Raw genomic sequence first — 11,706 nt, 5'->3', positions numbered from 1 at the left:
TTAAACCAAATTAACAGTAATGATCATATGGAGTAAATACCATTTCTTAGAATATGTTTTCCTGATTGGCTTTTCACAAGCCCTGCCTTTTGCAGTATCTAGGAATAGTAAGATAGTGACAGTTTTACATATGCTTTTCTAGGAAATTTGTTTTGTCAGTTTCTTTAGGCTTTCTTTTGGCAAGTCTGCTGATTAACATAAAGTCTCTGCTTGACAGTATATACGCTGGAGGCTGTCAGCCTTCTAAGGTTGAAAGATTAAGCAAGAGAGAACTTTGGACATGAAACCTTAGCTCTAGTCTTTTTCTCCTGCCTGAACCGCAGCTTTAAGAAGTCAGCATTATGAAAAATACTACTTTATATGCTCTCAAGTATTGCAAAGCCCTTTCAAGTAGGAACTCTAAGAGCATCTTTTGGCATGCCTCCAGTTATCTTCAACAAAGAAACACTTATCTCTTAATGGTAAACACCCTGTTCACTGATCCCAAAGGCTTATGTATTAGCATATCCTGGTAGAAGCTACTACACCTATTTTGTGTTAGAATAGAATGTCATTAAGATAATTGTAGGAGGAACCTCTAAAAGGAGAATGCTAATTAGTAATCAATATGCTGGCAAAAACATATAAATGGCATTAATTTGGTATGATTACTACAGTCCCTAAATATCTGCTAATGTTTGCAGTATCATTGGTTATGATCCAGCCCAGATTAAATATGGCTCATTTATTTCAATGGGAATGGGCTAAGCATATTTTAACTGTGCCACATCAATGGAAGTTAATAGTATCTAACTGTGCCTGGATCATGGCAACTGAAATTAGAAGTGAAAAATGTAACCCTTATTTAAGCATCTCCTCAATTATAGTGGACATAATTCAGTTCATTGTGGTATCTATTAATTTGAATTCAAATAACCAAAATACAAACTGACATTTCAATCCTTCCTAACTGTGGCATAGAAGTAAAATTAATTGTTGTCAAAGGATTTTTATTTAAGTTTGCAGAGGATTACAGCGTCACAGCTTTTAGTCCTTTGGAGCAAGAAACTTATGTTTGAATTTTTATCTGAAGTCAAACTTTTAAGAAACATAAAGGCCATGTGCAAATCAGCTTTACACAGAACTCTGACATTTATTCCAAATTCCACAGTCTCGTGTTACTGCTGTAGAAAACAAGACTTCTTTTGTACACAACTTCTCAGATAGTTCATTAGGGAGTTGAATATTAAGAAAAAAGTAAAGTGCAAAGGAAGTTTATAAGCCATGGAAACATTACAAGAACCTAAATCGCCTCTTTAAAATATATATAATTAAATGTAATGGTGGGCTAGTATCCTAAGAGGTGGCAGTTGTCATGTGGGTATGTGGGCCCAGGGCCTCTAAGGGCTCTATAGGCGATGACCCATACCTGGAACCGAACTGCAGATCAGGTGAAACGTTTCAGTACCATGAGGACTGGTGTCTTCCTATCAGTCACCGGCTTCAGAATTACTCCACTCTGCCTGTACTGTTTATGAATGGTTCACTACATACACATTTTAAATGATAGAACTGCGGTTGATCAGATCTCAGGGAATTTAGTATAGACGGCAGGATACATTTTTATGGTCATTGTATGTGCTTGTACACATAGTTCTCTTGCGAACTTTTTTTGCACTGCTGAAGGCCATTTGTTGCCAAAAGGGAGGTTGTGAGAATCGTGACTATAAGCCATGGACCAGTTTGCCTAAGCCCGCATGATTTGTATGTCGCACGAGGCCTGCTAGATTGGACCGGGGTGGCTCAGCCCGTCCAGATTGGGGCAGCAGGAGATATCTCTATCTGCCCTCTTCCTTCAGCAGGCATTCACTGCAAGGATTGTAAACCTATTGGAGCCTCTAGTTACAACTTTGTGTGTTTCTGGTAGCTTATAGTTTGTGAAGAATGAAGGCTGAAGAAGGCTAGGTTTAGGTGCTTTGCCTCCCCCACTTCACTTTCACACCTCCTTCACGTTTCTTCAAATTAAAAGAGAGAGAGAAGTAAGACCTGGGAGAGCTGGGGAGCAGGTGATGCCTGAGGACATTGGAGGAGGAAGGGGTGTTGTGTGTGTTTTTAATGGGGCAGCAGCTGCCTGTTGCACAGGGCTCACCTGGCACGGGCAGGTTGGCTTCTGTGAGGGCCTCTGCTGCATTTTTGCTGCGGCTTGTGGAGCTGTAGGGGTTTTCTCCCTCAGCAACATGAAACCGTGACTGCAGTTGCTGCTTGTGAGGCTTTTAGCAGTGAAGGCGTGGTAGGAGCTCTTTCTCAGTATACGAGAAACTGCACCCACCGATTTCAGCTCCAGCCACCATCTTGTAGGAACATTCTTGCAGCTCAGCTGTGCTTGTTGCTTTCACACCCTCAGGCCAAGCCCAGCCCTTTGCTTAGGTGCACGGCCTTTTTTCTTCCCCCCTGCTTTCTTCTCAGGGTGGCTCCTTGGGAGCTCTGCAGAGTGTGCCTCTGCCTCCAGAGGGGCAAAAGAATAGGAGCAGGGAGGGACCCTTGAAAAACTGTTCCGCTGCCTAATCCCAGGTGCACCTTAGTTGATGCTTCCTGGTTTCTTGACAGGCTTGCTCTCTAAGGCGGGGCATCCACAAGTTCCGCCTAATCCCCCCTGCCTTATGCAGAGCGTGCTTCGCCTCTGGGTGATCCTCTCCTGCCAGCCACGAAGTTAAAAATATGGAGAGGAGAATATGTGGGTCTCTTTTCCTTTTAATTTAGGGACCCTGAGGTTAAAGAGGATAGCAAAGGCAGGGTTAGGAAGCCCAAGTGCATTAAAAGCAGCCAGCAGATAGGAGGACACGGGATAACTGGTTATCTGGCTGGACCATTTACTTGGGGGTACTGATGCAAGTCCAGTTGGAAAAGACTCTTGCACGAGCACAGCATTAGGATATAATCCACCGGGCCTATGCAGAATATACGTGGTCTGCATGGTTCCCGTATGATAAGAACTTCAGAATGGGGGCAATGCTAGATCCAGAGCTGGTGTGGGATAAAGAAAATCAGCAGTTCTGGTTTCAATGTATGGGTCCAGCCAGATTTTTGTCTGGCCATAATGCAGATAACAGCCATCTGATTTCGAAAGCAAAAGGAGGTGGCAGGTTTGTACAGCAGCTGAAGTTGTTGTGTTGGGATTTCAATTCTTCTGCGTGCTCCAGGCAGCAGTGCTCCTTTTGTCACACGTGCAACTGGTGGGGAGGAAATCACAGTGGGCGTGTCTGCCCAACGCATTGTGGAAGCAGAGGGTCCTGTGAGGCAAAAGGGTCTTGAGGGGGTGGACATGTGGGAGGTCCTTTAAAGGGCTCCCAGTCCAATCATGCTTAGGGTTCATAAGGTATGGCCAGATGGGAACCCACGTAAAGAGGCTGCAGAGTATTTATGGAAAGGTTTTAATGAGGGTTTTCGGATCCCTTACATGGATGCACATGGACCTTCAATTTAACAAGGGAAGGGAGTACACGGACAGAACACATGAAGCACTTTTCAGAGGACAACAGGAGGAGGAAGGAAAGGTATCTCAGGTTTTTGAGGAGGAAGGAAAGGTATTTCAGGATTTGGAAGAGCACCCAATACAAGAGGCCAGCACATGGAAGAAAGTAACCCACCGGAACAGGATATTCAGGGGACATTCTGGGCCTTTGATGCTAAGCAATCAAATCCATGATCTCCCCATAGATATTGATTCTGGACAACTGGATCAAGAGCTACTCCTTCATATTCCTCAAACCTTGAAAGAAATTTCTCAGACCCCTGTGGATGAGAGGTTTTGAGCTTCCATTCCTCAAAACAGGAGAAGGTATGTGCTGGTAATTGGGGACTGCCTACTGAGAGAGGTAGAGGGTAAAGTGTGCCGACTGGACTTGTCATCTTGAGAGGTATGCTGTCTACCAGGTGCATGCATCCAGGATGTGACAGAATGGGTAGGAAGACTTATCAAAATCACAGATTATTATCCCTTCTTCCTGATACATGTGGGAACAAATGAAATTGCCCGGCACAGTCCAGAACGCATTAAAAAAAGACTATGTGGCTCTGGATAAAAAGGTTAAGGACCTGGGAGCACAGGTTGTATTTTTCGTTAGTTCTTCCTGTCATAGGCCGTGGTTTAGGAAGGGAACGAAGAATGCTGCAAATAAATGACTGGCTACGTAGAAGGTGTCATCAGGAGTGGTTTGGGTTTTTGAACTATGGCTTATGCTTCTGAGATGAAGCTGTTCTATCGAGAGATGGTTTGCACCTCATGAGGGTAGAAAAAATGTGTTTTGTAAGAGCCTTGCAAACCTGGGGGAGAGAGACAAAAATTCAAAACCTATATAACTGGAGAAGGGAACACTGAAGACCTGCAGAGAGTAGAACATTAGGAAACATTAACTTGCAGGTAAGCACAGAAACAAAAACATCGTGGCATATAACTCATGGCTTCCGATGTCTCTACACTAATGCACAGAATATGGGAAACCAACAGGAGGAACTTGAAGTCCTAATACAGGAAGGGGACTATGACATAAGAGGCATTATTGAAACTTGGTGGAATGACACACAATTGGAATACTAGGATTGAGGGATACAACTTGATCAAAAGGGATAGACAAATAAGGATGGGGGAGGAGTAGCATTATATGTAAAGGATGTATATACTTGTGAGGAAATACATGTTACTGAGCATGGAAATTCAGTTGAGAGTCTCTGGGTAAAAATAAAAGGAATAAGAAATAATAGTGATATGGTGAGGGTCTGCTATACACTACCAAGCCAAGCAGAAGACTTGGATAAGAAACTCCTAGAACAAATTACAAAATTCACGAAGAGACAGGACACAGTAGTTATGGGAGATTTCAATTACCCGAATATCTGTTGGAAGTCTAACTCTGCTAAAAATGGAAGGTCAAATAAATTCCTGACTTGTCTTGTTGACAACTTCATTTTTCAGAAAGTAGAGAGGGAAACAAGGGGTTCTGCTATCTCGGACTTGATTCTCACCAACAGGGAAGACCTGGTTAACAGGGTGAAAGTAGTGGGCACCCTGGGTATCAGTGACCGTGTAATTTTAGAATTTACAGTCTTGGGGAAGTGAAAGGCTGTACATAAGTCAGACATATAGATTGGACTTCAGGAAAGCAAATTTTAACTAACTGAAAGCTATGCTGAGTAGAATCCCATGGTGTGAAATACTTCAGGAGAAGGGAGTTCAAGAGGGGTGGTAGTTTCTTAAAATCAAAATATTGAAAGCACAATCACAAACGATTTCTATGAGAAGGAAAAATGGGAGGAGCTTAAAGAAGCCAAGGTGGCTTCATAAACGGCTTTCTAATAAATTGAAAAATAAAAAAGACTCATTTAGGAAATGGAAGGAGGGCCTTATAACCAAGGATGAATATAAACAAATAAACTATGCTTGTAGAGAGTGTGTTAGCAAGAGATGCTAAAAACAACAACAAAAAAGGGTTCTTTGCTTATGTTCAAAGTAAAAAAAAGAGCAAGGACATGGAAAGCCCATTCCAGGGATAGGGAAGTGAAATTGTAACAGGCGATGACGAAAGGGCAGAACCACTCAATTCCTACTTTTCCCCAGTCTTCTACTGTGAGGGAGATGGTGCTCAATATAGCAATAACAGAACACATGATGGGGGAAGGAAGTTACAGCCTAGGATCAGCTTAGCGGGAGTACATAAACACCTAGTTTCTTTAAATTGAACTAAGTCCTCATGGCCAGATGAATTGCACCCAAGGGTACTAAAAGAACTCGCAGAAGTAATTTCTGAGCCCCTGTCTGTATTTTTTAGGATTCTTGGAGATCAGCCGAGGTGCCAGATGATCGGAAGTGAGCAAATGTTGTCCCCATCTTCAAGAAGGGGAAAAAGGAGGATCCAGGTAACTACTGACCCGTCAGCTTGACATCTATACATGGAAAAGTTTTAGAATAAATCATGAAACAGTCAGTCCTTGAGTATTTAGAAAGGAAGGCTGTGATTACTAAGAGTCAGCACAGGTTTCTCAAGAGCAAGTAATGTCAAACTAACCTTATTTCTTTTTTTGAGAAAGTTGCTACCTTGCTGGATCAGGGGAATGCTATAGACATTCCTAACAGTTACAGCAGTCCCTCAGTGGAACAGGCTTCCATGGGAGGTGGGGGGGCTCTCCTTCTTTGGAGGTTTTTAAGAAGAGGCTAGATGGCCCTATGACAGCAATGCTGTGAGCCTGGGCAGATCATGAGGGGGAGGGCAGAAAGGGTTTTCATGGCCCTTCTTACATGCCCAGTGTGTTGCCGATTGCCATCTTGGGGTCAGGTGGCAGTTTTCCACAGGCTGGTTTGGCTAGAGATCCTGGAGTTGTTTTGCCATCTTCTGGGCATGGAGCAAGGGTCATTGGGGCAGTTGGGGGGTATTTTTGAATTTCTTGTATTGTGCAGGGCATTGGACTAGATGACCCTAGAGGTACCTTCCAACCCTATGATTCTATGATTCTATGATCATGGTTTGCAGCAACTATAATAATGATACCAAAATAAGGCAAAGATCTGTCAAAACCAGGATCTTATCAACCGATAACTGTTTTGAACATTGATTATAAAATATTCACCTCAATTTTAGCTAAACACTTAAATTCATTCATAGGAAACTATATACATGACCAAACAGGTTTTATTCCCAAAAGAGATTTAACAGATAATATACATAAAACTCTGAATATCATATCACACTGTAAACAATCAAACTGAGGCACTTATTCTCTCATTGGACATTGAAAAGGCCTTTGATTCTATAGAAATCCCATATCTACAGGCAGTTCTAAAACACATGAACTTCGGCAGCAAATTCCTTCGAGCAATGCAATCTATATACTCACATCTATGGGCTAAAATAAAAACAAATGTAGTAACTTCAGAGGCCGTCAATCTACTAAGAGGAACAAGACAAGGTTGCCCCCTTTCCCCAATTTTATTTGCAATTGCTTTAGAACCACAAGCAGAAGCAATAAGACAGAATGATCAAATACATGGAGTGACAATTGGCCAAAACAGCTATAAATTAAGCCTATTTGCAGACGATATGCTATAATATATCACTCAACAAGCAGAGTCTCTAAAAACCCTATACAGTGTTCTAACAACATTTGGACAGGTATCAGGACTAAGAAGCAACCAAACCAAATCAGAAATTCTACCAATAAATATCACAAATGAAGCAAAAGACCAGATCAACCAGCACTTTAAATTTCAGTGGTCTAACTCACACACACCATACCTGGGAATTCTAATCACAACTGTTGACCGTTTAATCAAAATTAACCATCTTCAAAAATTCAAGGAAATAAACGCAGACATATATAGATGGAATAAGCAGAATTTATCTTGGCATGAAATGTACCATATAATCAAATTTTTTATACTTCCCAAGTTTATATTTCTCTTCAGAGCGCTTCCAATACACCTACCACCAAATCTGATAAAGCAATGGCAAACCACTTTAAACAAATTCTTATGGCAATATAAACACCCAAGAACAGCTTTTGGTACAATCAAAAAGAAAAAGCAACAAGGTTGATTTAACTATCCAGATAATGAAATGTACAATGCAGCATCAAGGCTATCTAATGTTATTAATATTTTACAAGTCAAAGCACAAACAGACTGGATAAATATCACCCTATGACAACACAAGATGTAATATGGTCAAAAAAACAACTCTAGACCCCAAAAAAGCAACAACAACATCTTCTTTGCAAGCATTATTAAAATATGGGACAAATACAGGAACAACCGAATACCAAGACTCTCTAGATATTTGACATTATCAGTGCAGGAAGATTTCCCTGAAGAATATTCCTCATTTAAGCAGCAAAAAAATATCTCAGACTAATAGACATAGCCTCAAAAAAAGGTCTTATTGAGAAGAAGGAGCTAGAGAATAAACTACACCAAACAATTCCATGGTTCTTCTACCTTCAATTAACCCACTTCACTAAGATAAAAAAGATATAATAAGTAAACCAAAAACAGAATTTGAGAAACTACTAGCCACAAAAGCTCTAATTAGGAAAGGAACAATTGCCAAAATCTATAAAATTCTCATCTGGGCAAATAAAAAAGAAAATATATCATTACACTCAAAAGGGCAGCAAGACTGCAAAATCACAATATTAAATAATGATTGGCAAAAAATCTGGGAATCAAATCTGTTCAACTCTCCAGTCATTAGCCAAAAACTACAAACCTACAAAATAATTCACTGATGGCACCTTACTCCACAAAAATTATCCAGAATATCTTTGTCTAATTCACCATTATGTCAGAAAAAATGCGGCGAAATAGGCTCATTTGCACACTGTTGGTGGCAATGTCAACATGTAGCAGACTTTTGGAAAAAAGTCATATTCCACATCACTCAGATAACATGCTATACCATACCTATCAAACCAGAACTAATTTTTCTAGATCAGTGGCAAAACTACACAATACCACAGATTAGACAAGACTTGATCTCATCTCTTCTAGTCACTGCCAAAACCACAATAGCATCAAGATGGAAGTCACATCAAGCACCTACCCTAAGCAATTGATTCACTAAGATATGGGAACACCTGATCATGGAAAAAATATCGGACAGATTACAACAATCAGAAAATTATTCCAAATCATCAAAATTTTTAGAAAAGTGGTATCCATTCTTAAACTACCTTTTAAACTATGACTCACAAATATTTAATTCACCATATCAGTCACTCATAGATATTGAAATCTAGCAGCAAACAATAAAATGTACAATTATAAAAAATATAGGAAAATCTCCTCCAACCTTTTCAATCTTAATTCACAATGCTAATTTGCTATCTAAAAAGTCAATTCTATGCAAGATATATCAGACATTGTTAGTATATCAGGTTTTTGTATATGGTTTGGGTTAAGCTTTACTTCCAATGTATTAAAAGCAATTGTACTTAACTGTATGTAAAAATGCATTTGAATAAAATTTAATTTTAAAAGTTTTGTATATCCTTTCTAATTCCAGAAAACGTTTTTTGTGATTTTTCATCTGTTTTCTGGTGCTGTGTTGACAGTTTCCAAACCTCATTCTGCATCTCTCCTACTAGATCCTTAGTGTTTTGTACCAGCTCCATCGTTAGGACCCGAAATTGCTGTGAAAGAGAGGATAAGATCTTTTCTGCTATTAATTCTATTTCATCTTCAGAGCAGAGTTCAAGTTTGCCTTTCCTCATACCTTTAGCCATTCTCTTGACTTTGGCCAGCCTCCTTTGTCTCATGACAGCTGCTAACAATCTTTCCATACAACAATAACAATACACAATCCCACAAGCCCTCAATCCATCAATTAAACAATAAAATGTTCAACCCTTCAATATTTAGTTAAGTTTCAATTAAAATCTTATAAGCTGGTCTTGCGTAATAGAGATACCAAATATATATAAAACATCAGGTTATATAATAGCAAGAGTACAAGACCCTATGTGAACAAATTAAGTAATACATAGATACAATTCAAAAGATATAAGATAATAGTACAAATTTATATCTGGAAGGAAGAGAGTTAATTTAGAAATCCATTTAAAAGCTCTTCAACTGACCAGCTGATGGCAGCATCTAACCAGCAAAGAGCAGTCAAAGATTTTTTAAATTATTATTTACTTTGCGTCAACCATGTTGTCTGCGTAGTTTCTAAACGTCCCAAGAAGTATGTTTGGAATTTCAGAGAAGCAATTATAAAGTTTTCTTTTTAAGTTACCTTAAATCCATTCCTGGTATTAAATAATGCCAATTTTATAATCTTAGGTAATCAGATGATAGTTATAATCCACTAATGAATCTCAGCACAAGATAAGAAAGAAGGTTCTTTTTAATCTATCACAGGTAAAAAAAAAAACAAGCCCACAGACAAAGCCATACAAAGTTCCAAGGAAAACAAGAAAAATAGGAAACTTCTTAACATACGAGGTGAATTAGCAAATATTTAAACTGTCAGTAGTTGGCTGTAATCCCAGACATTCCTCAGATTGTTCACAGAATAGGTTGCTTTTAGGAACCAATAAAAAGGTAATGGTAGTCCCCTGTGCAAGCACCGAGTCATTACTGACCCATGGGGGGGATGTTGCATCACAACGTTTTCTTGGCAGACTTTTGTTATGGGGAGGTTTGCCATTGCCTTCCCCAGGAATCAATAAGATCATTCTAATTAGGATGATGTTTCTTTGATCTCTGTAATGATTTTAAGTAAATGTGTGTATGTGTCTTTAAATGCTTGGTGTGGTGTAGATGAAGAGTGGGAGTGAAAGAGAGGGATGAGTGAATGCAGTTTTAGACTGAGAATGGAGAGAAAATATTTAGTCAGAGCAAGAGATGCAAGCCGTGTGCAGCCTTAGCATGTTTAAGCATTTCTGAGGAAAATACTGAGTCTGGTTTTAGCAGGCAAGCCGTGTGCAGCCTGAGCTTGTTTCTGTTGTCTGTGAGAAATATAATCTGTGTGGAAGCCTGAACTGGTGTTTGTGAAAGAACATTCAGTCAGGAGAAAGCAGTCAAACTGTGTGCGCACCTGAGAAAAGGTCTTATTTGTAACTGAGAGAGAAATTAATATCAAAAGCAGGCAATCTGTGTGTGAAGCCTGAGAGAAGATCTTTGTGACTGGGTTTAAGTAAAGTAACTTTAAAAATTAAGAACTACTCTTTTGAAACCATCAAGTTTTAGAAATAATATGACATAATAAAACAAGTCTGCAGTCACACAAGGAGTCCTCAAAACTGTATATATAAGCAATTTCTTCCTCAAAGAGTTTATATTACAAACTCCCTCTTTAAACAGCCAAATGAAGCCGTGCTTGTACTTTCTGTCTATTTCATTATTTTAAGTCTCTTGTATAAAGATGAAGAATGAAGAAAAGAAAGGTATCTAGCACATTCTACAAAAGTCTATAAGAAAAATATCTAAGTGAGCCAGCAGCCTTAATTGCTTTCAATGCAGCTCGACTCCCCTCTGCTGAGATGTCACTGTGGGCCAAGCTACACATGACGAATGACACTTGAACGGCAAGTGTATTTCTCCCTGTTCACTTGCCCTCCACTCAATCCACTTGCCGTTCAAGTGTCATTCGTCATGTGTAGCTTGGCCCTCATTAGAAATGGCCAAATAACACCCCTAGGATTAGACGGATGCACCTGCATGTGTGCCTCTTATCAGTAAGAGGCAGGTAAGGGTTGTTTCTTCACAACCATACCTTTCTTGAGAAGGTATGAAGCCCAGAGGCTAGAAGCCCAGAGGCAGAGGCAGCTGAAGAGCTCTTCAAAGAAGCTCCTATGAGACACCATGTTGTATCTCTCTCCCCAAGATGTTATTCTGATACTGAACTTTTATACTTGCACATTATCACTTTTATACTTATAGATTATTGAGAATTATTACAAATGATTATTACAAATGATAATAATTCTGGGCATGGAGCAGGGGTCTGTGATTGTGCGTAACTCTTTATTTGGGAAGCGCTGTTTTCCACGGTGGTTCTTTTGGTTATTTCATTGTTTACACTGTGACTCCTCTGGTATCCTCGTCGAGCAGTAGCAAGCAGCCAGGTGAGTCATGCGACTCGTGTGGTAGCAAGTTGTTCCTGGGCCTGATCCCAATGAATCCTGCTTAAAGGCCAGGACAGCCCTAGAAAGGGCCCTGCCCCTCCCCCTGCCCTT

This window comes from Eublepharis macularius, chromosome 16, assembly GCF_028583425.1.
Source record: "Eublepharis macularius isolate TG4126 chromosome 16, MPM_Emac_v1.0, whole genome shotgun sequence".
Taxonomy (NCBI): Eukaryota; Metazoa; Chordata; class Lepidosauria; order Squamata; family Eublepharidae; genus Eublepharis; species Eublepharis macularius.
This window is presented reverse-complemented; position numbering follows the sequence as displayed.